This window comes from Salvelinus alpinus, chromosome 6 (genome assembly GCF_045679555.1).
Source record: "Salvelinus alpinus chromosome 6, SLU_Salpinus.1, whole genome shotgun sequence".
In the NCBI taxonomy this organism is placed as follows: domain Eukaryota; kingdom Metazoa; phylum Chordata; class Actinopteri; order Salmoniformes; family Salmonidae; genus Salvelinus; species Salvelinus alpinus.
The window spans coordinates 92,338,055-92,345,644 of NC_092091.1; positions in this window are offsets into that span (position 1 = coordinate 92,338,055).

Consider the following 7,590-nt stretch of genomic DNA (forward strand, 5'->3'; position numbering starts at 1 on the left):
GATAGACAATGAATCTGCAGAACCCCAAAACAGACTGATTACAATGTGTAGTAGATGACGTTACATTGAACTAATCACATTTATTAAAGACCACAGAGACACATAAATACATTTCATTCTTTTTCATTTTATTTATTGAAAATGTATTTGACAGGGATACCGCATATCAATCAACATTTCCGTAAATGTGACAGATTTAGCCAGCTGGCTAGTTTTCAACTGTAGTCCCTGGGCAGGTAGATAAACATTTTAATAAAAACTAAATAAATGTTTTTGTCCTATCACAACTGATTCTACTAATCAAAGGCTTGATGATAATGAGTTAATTTGTTTAATCTAAGGTGTTCGTTCTCGGGTAAGAACTAAAATATGCAGCTCTTTGGGGGTCCCAGAGGAGAGGTTTGGAATAAACTGACCTAGAATAATGTGATACAAATCAACTCATTATTTATTCAATATCTCACCAATTCACAACACACAGAAATAGACACAGACACACAGAGAGATTAAAACACTACAGGATAACACCAGTATTTAACTTTTACTAAAAATATAATTTAGGTCTATATTTTCATAGTGACTATGTACATGGTTGGGGTCACATCCATTTTAATTCCAGTCAATTCAGAAAGTAAATCAAATTCCAGAATTGCAAATCGAATTTCAGTCTACTTCCTGAATTGACTGGAATTTAAATTAAATTGTCCGCAACCCTGACTAAGTATTGGTTTACCAACCTTTCTCAATATATTTTTCAGTAATGAATTCTCACACCCAGGGGCCATTTAAATCAAATCACATTTTATTGGTCCATACACATATTTAACAGATGTTATTGGTCCATACACATATTTAACAGATGTTATTGGTCCATACACATATTTAGCAGATGTTATTATGGGCGTAGTGAAATGCTTGTGTTTCTCGCTCCAACAGTGCAGTAGTATCTAACAATACACAACAATACACACACATCTAAAAGTAGAAGAAAGGAATTAAAAAAATATTAAAATATGTGAAGACACACAGACAGACAGAGAGAGAGACACACACACACACACACACACACACACACACGCAACAGAAACAGACGCACACACACTCTCCTTCCCGCTAACTTTAGACAATGCGTATGCACCGTTTCTAGTGGTTGAAGTATTGCATTTCAAGAAGGCCAGTAGATTAGTATTTAGTGTAAATGTGGGATATGATGGACACGCTTATTCATAACAATAACAAGGTTAATAACAAGATGCAATCATTTACCGTTAGTGAGAAGAGAGAACATCCGTTCAGTTTATCTTTGCATTTTAAAATAATTAGAAATAGTCGTTTATTTCCTAGGTTATTATTTATTTCGTTTCCATGATCGTTGCATAATAAATCCCTCACCTTTTCTGTGATGGTTTCATTCTCACGAGGTAGCATACAGGCCTACAACGAGGTTACCATTCGTCCCATCTCTCGTTTAATTGGACCCACTTCACAGCAGTAAATAGATAAACTATTTCAAGTATTTTGCTCTATGTAAAATACCAGGGGCCTCATTTGTAAACTTTCTCACAGGCATCTCAGCTCCGAAGTAGGCTGAGAGGGAAGACAGACACATCTGGGACGCAACTGCGCGCATCCTTCTTATCAAATTCCGATGCGCATATTGAAAATGTTAGAAGAACTGTCCAGTTTATTTTCGTCAGCCAACAAGATGAGTAGGCCTAACGAACAGCAAAAGCACTAGCCTATGTCATTGGGACCGAACTAGAGTGGAAACCGGTCGCATTCCGCTTCGCTCCTCAGGTAGTATCACATTTTCACATTCTCATTTCATTTCATTACAGTACAACGGTTTGATTTGTTTAATCTTAGCTAGCTACTTAGCCGTCTTTGTATCAAAGATAATTGCGTAGCTAGCCAGCTATTCTTCGTTCTTTTAACGTAACTTTTAACGTAACGTAGTCAACACTGCTACCTAGCCAGCTTCGCTACCTTCCGCTTCGCTCCTCAGGTAGTATCACATTTTCACATTCTCATTTCATTTCATTACAGTACAACGGTTTGATTTGTTTAATCTTAGCTAGCTACTTAGCCGTCTTTGTATCAAAGATAATTGCGTAGCTAGCCAGCTATTCTTCGTTCTTTTAACGTAACTTTTAACGTAACGTAGTCAACACTGCTACCTAGCCAGCTAGCCACCGAACAGCAACACTGTAGTAACTATTACATTCAACGGAACGACTCGATTAGTGTAGTGTTAGCTAGCTACATAGTTGTCTTTGCTGTCTTTGTTTCTAAGATAACTGCGTAGTTTAGACTAATTCGGTTAGCTAGCCAGCTATTTTTCGTCCTTTTAACGTAACGTAACGTAGTCAACACTGCTCGCTAGCCAGCTAGCCACCGAATAGCAACACTGTAGAAACTATTACATTCAACGGATCAACGGAACGATTGATTAGTGTAGTGTTAGCTAGCTACATAGTTGTCTTTGCTGTCCTTGTATCTAAGACAATTGTGTAGTTTATACTAATTAACGAGCCAGTTACCGAGGTTACATAGCTAGCTACCGAGGTTACCTAGCCAGCGACACTCTCAAACAAAGTCAACAACGCAGCCACTGCTAGCTAGCCCACTTCCGCAGTACTGTATCATTTTAATAATTTTGGTCAATAAGATTTCTGCAACGCAAGCTTAACTTTCTGAACATTCGAGACGTGTAGTTCACGTGTCATTCCAATCTCCTTTGCATTAGCGTAGCCTCTTCTGTAGCCTGTCAACTATGTGTCTGTCTATCCCTGTTCTCTCCTCTCTGCACAGACCATACAAACGCTTCACACCGCGTGGCCGCGGCCACCCTAACCTGGTGGTCCCAGCGCGCACCACCCACGTGGAGTCCCAGGTCTCCGGCAGCCTCTGGAACTGCCGATCTGCGGCCAACAAGGCAGAGTTCATCTCAGCCTATGCTTCCCTCCAGTCCCTCGACTTCTTGGCACTGACGGAAACATGGATCACCACAGATAACACTGCTACTCCTACTGCTCTCTCCTCGTCTGCCCACGTGTTCTCGCACACCCCGAGAGCTTCTGGTCAGCGGGGTGGCGGCACCGGGATCCTCATCTCTCCCAAGTGGTCTTTCTCCCTTTCTCCCCTTACCCATCTGTCTATCGCCTCCTTTGAATTCCATGCTGTCACAGTTACCAGCCCTTTCAAGCTTAACATCCTTATCATTTATCGCCCTCCAGGTTCCCTTGGAGAGTTCATCAATGAGCTTGATGCCCTGATAAGCTCCTTTCCTGAGGACGGCTCACCTCTCACAGTTCTGGGTGACTTTAACCTCCCCACGTCTACCTTTGACTCATTCCTCTCTGCCTCCTTCTTTCCACTCCTCTCCTCTTTTGACCTCACCCTCTCACCTTCCCCCCCTACTCACAAGGCAGGCAATACGCTCGACCTCATCTTTACTAGATGCTGTTCTTCCACTAACCTCATTGCAACTCCCCTCCAAGTCTCCGACCACTACCTTGTATCCTTTTCCCTCTCGCTCTCATCCATCACTTCCCACACTGCCCCTACTCGGATGGTATCGCGCCGTCCCAACCCTCGCTCTCTCTCCCCCGCTACTCTCTCCTCTTCCATCCTATCATCTCTTCCCTCTGCTCAAACCTTCTCCAACCTATCTCCTGATTCTGCCTCCTCAACCCTCCTCTCCTCCCTTTCTGCATCCTTTGACTCTCTATGTCCCCTATCCTCCAGGCCGGCTCGGTCCTCCCCTCCTGCTCCGTGGCTCGACGACTCATTGCGAGCTCACAGAACAGGGCTCCGGGCAGCCGAGCGGAAATGGAGGAAAACTCGCCTCCCTGCGGACCTGGCATCCTTTCACTCCCTCCTCTCTACATTTTCCTCTTCTGTCTCTGCTGCTAAAGCCACTTTCTACCACTCTAAATTCCAAGCATCTGCCTCTAACCCTAGGAAGCTCTTTGCCACCTTCTCCTCCCTCCTGAATCCTCCTCCCCCTCCTCCCCCCTCCTCCCTCTCTGCAGATGACTTCGTCAACCATTTTGAAAAGAAGGTCGACGACATCCGATCCTCGTTTGCTAAGTCAAACGACACCGCTGGTTCTGCTCACACTGCCCTACCCTGTGCTCTGACCTCTTTCTCCCCTCTCTCTCCAGATGAAATCTCGCGTCTTGTGACGGCCGGCCGCCCAACAACCTGCCCGCTTGACCCTATCCCCTCCTCTCTTCTCCAGACCATTTCCGGAGACCTTCTCCCTTACCTCACCTCGCTCATCAACTCATCCTTGACCGCTGGCTACGTCCCTTCCGTCTTCAAGAGAGCGAGAGTTGCACCCCTGCTGAAAAAACCTACACTCGATCCCTCCGATGTCAACAACTACAGACCAGTATCCCTTCTTTCTTTTCTCTCCAAAACTCTCGAACGTGCCGTCCTTGGCCAGCTCTCCCGCTATCTCTCTCAGAATGACCTTCTTGATCCAAATCAGTCAGGTTTCAAGACTAGTCATTCAACTGAGACTGCTCTTCTCTGTATCACGGAGGCGCTCCGCACTGCTAAAGCTAACTCTCTCTCCTCTGCTCTCATCCTCCTAGACCTATCGGCTGCCTTCGATACTGTGAACCATCAGATCCTCCTCTCCACCCTCTCCGAGTTGGGCATCTCCGGCGCGGCCCACGCTTGGATTGCGTCCTACCTGACAGGTCGCTCCTACCAGGTGGCGTGGCGAGAATCTGTCTCCTCACCACGTGCTCTCACCACTGGTGTCCCCCAGGGCTCTGTTCTAGGCCCTCTCCTATTCTCGCTATACACCAAGTCACTTGGCTCTGTCATAACCTCACATGGTCTCTCCTATCATTGCTATGCAGACGACACACAATTAATCTTCTCCTTTCCCCCTTCTGATGACCAGGTGGCGAATCGCATCTCTGCATGTCTGGCAGACATATCAGTGTGGATGACGGACCACCACCTCAAGCTGAACCTCGGCAAGACGGAGCTGCTCTTCCTCCCGGGGAAGGACTGCCCGTTCCATGATCTCGCCATCACGGTTGACAACTCCATTGTGTCCTCCTCCCAGAGCGCTAAGAACCTTGGCGTGATCCTGGACAACACCCTGTCGTTCTCAACTAACATCAAGGCGGTGGCCCGTTCCTGTAGGTTCATGCTCTACAACATCCGCAGAGTACGACCCTGCCTCACACAGGAAGCGGCGCAGGTCCTAATCCAGGCACTTGTCATCTCCCGTCTGGATTACTGCAACTCGCTGTTGGCTGGGCTCCCTGCCTGTGCCATTAAACCCCTACAACTCATCCAGAACGCCGCAGCCCGTCTGGTGTTCAACCTTCCCAAGTTCTCTCACGTCACCCCGCTCCTCCGCTCTCTCCACTGGCTTCCAGTTGAAGCTCGCATCCGCTACAAGACCATGGTGCTTGCCTACGGAGCTGTGAGGGGAACGGCACCTCAGTACCTTCAGGCTCTGATCAGGCCCTACACCCAAACAAGGGCACTGCGTTCATCCACCTCTGGCCTGCTCGCCTCCCTACCACTGAGGAAGTACAGTTCCCGCTCAGCCCAGTCAAAACTGTTCGCTGCTCTGGCACCCCAATGGTGGAACAAACTCCCTCACGACGCCAGGACAGCGGAGTCAATCACCACCTTCCGGAGACACCTGAAACCCCACCTCTTCAAGGAATACCTAGGATAGGATAAAGTAATCCTTCTGACCCCCCCCCCCCCCTTAAAAGATTTAGATGCACTATTGTAAAGTGGTTGTTCCACTGGATGTCATAAGGTGAATGCACCAATTTGTAAGTCGCTCTGGATAAGAGCGTCTGCTAAATGACTTAAATGTAAAAATGTAAATGTAAACGTTGTCTACACACAAAATATGCCACAAAACATCCATGTGCCAGTTTTCACGCAAATGTTGTCATTGATAAAAAGTGAATTTGACATGAGAATGTGCTAATCCTCCCGCTAACTTTAGACCAGGCGTCCTTACACTTTCTAGTGGTTGAAGTCTTGCATTGCAAGAAGACAAAAGTAGACTAGTAGTAGCCTGGTGCAGGTGGGGAATATATGACGAGACTGTTATGTGACATTTCTTGCTTACACAATATTTAATTTATAAACATAATACATCATAATAAATAATAATACATTCCTCACCTTTTCTGGCCATGACGAGTCCCACTCAGCACGTGATGTCCACGTACGGCTAATTTTCAGCTGTATCAGGACTATATCAGGACTATATCAGGACTATATCAGGACTGTATCAGGACTATATAAGGACTATATCAGGACTGTATCAGGACTATATCAGGACTATATCAGGACTATATCAGGTCTATATCAGGACTATATCAGGTCTATATCAGGACTGTATCAGGACTATATCAGGACTATATCAGGACTATATCAGGTCTATATCAGGACTATATCAGGACTATATCAGGACTATATAAGGTCAATATCAGGTCTATATCAGGACTATATCAGGTCTATATCAGGTCCGTTGGTCATCTTATATCAGGTCCGTTGGTATTTAGTCCGTCCGTTTTGGTCCAAATATAGCCGAAGGTCAGCCTGATCAGCTTGTACTCATTGAAATGCATGAGATACACCAATACAATTATACAATATTGAATATAGTATAAGTTTGATTATTATTTTGATATTAACAATATAATAAAATATATTGATTTAAAATTGTATAAAATCAAATAGCTTGTTAGATATTCTGATATAGACAGAATGACTGAAAATTACCTGTAATTTAAAGTCATTAGTTTACAATTTCACAACGGAATTTATTACAATTTATAACCTTCGTGCCTCAAAACTGGGAGGCAGAATGACGCAGTGTTGCCAATTTGGGTTCGACTTTGTCGCTATATTTAGCGAGTATTCAGACCCCTCTAGCGACACATTTTCAAAAAAGCGACTAGCGACAATCTAGCGACTTTTTCTGGTGTTATTGTAGACTTTTGGAGGCTCTGACTTGAAAGCACGTATCGTTCTTACTCTTCTCAACGAGCAGCTGATTTAGGGCCAGACTAGTTACCATCATTTTCTCACATTGCCATTGACAGTTTATTCTATTGTCTTTTTTTGGTCCATTTAGATTGTTTTTGTATACAATGTAAAAAATGTAATGATTAAAAACGTTCATGTTTTACTGTGACTTGTTGTAGGCTCCTAAGTGGACCATAAGGTTAAAAACCAAATTAAGAAAAAGGGGGAAAAAGAATGAAAAACAAAGTAACTCCGCCAGAGTGTCTCTTTTGTGTCACTTCTGCCGGTCCTGAGCCCGGATAAAAGAGGAGGGTTGGAATTGTGACATAAAAAAAAACAGGAATCGACAGAAGAAAGTTCATTTGTAATTCTAAACATATTTAGGGTATTTTTTACTCACTATTTGTCTCTCCACCTTGGCAGTGCCATTAATTACCACAGCTATAAGAGCCACAGAGTCCACCTTCTCTCCACCTTGGCAGTGCAATTAATTACCACAGCTATAAAGGCCACAAAGTCCACCTTCCTCCACCTTGGCAGTGCCCTTAATTACCACAGCTATAA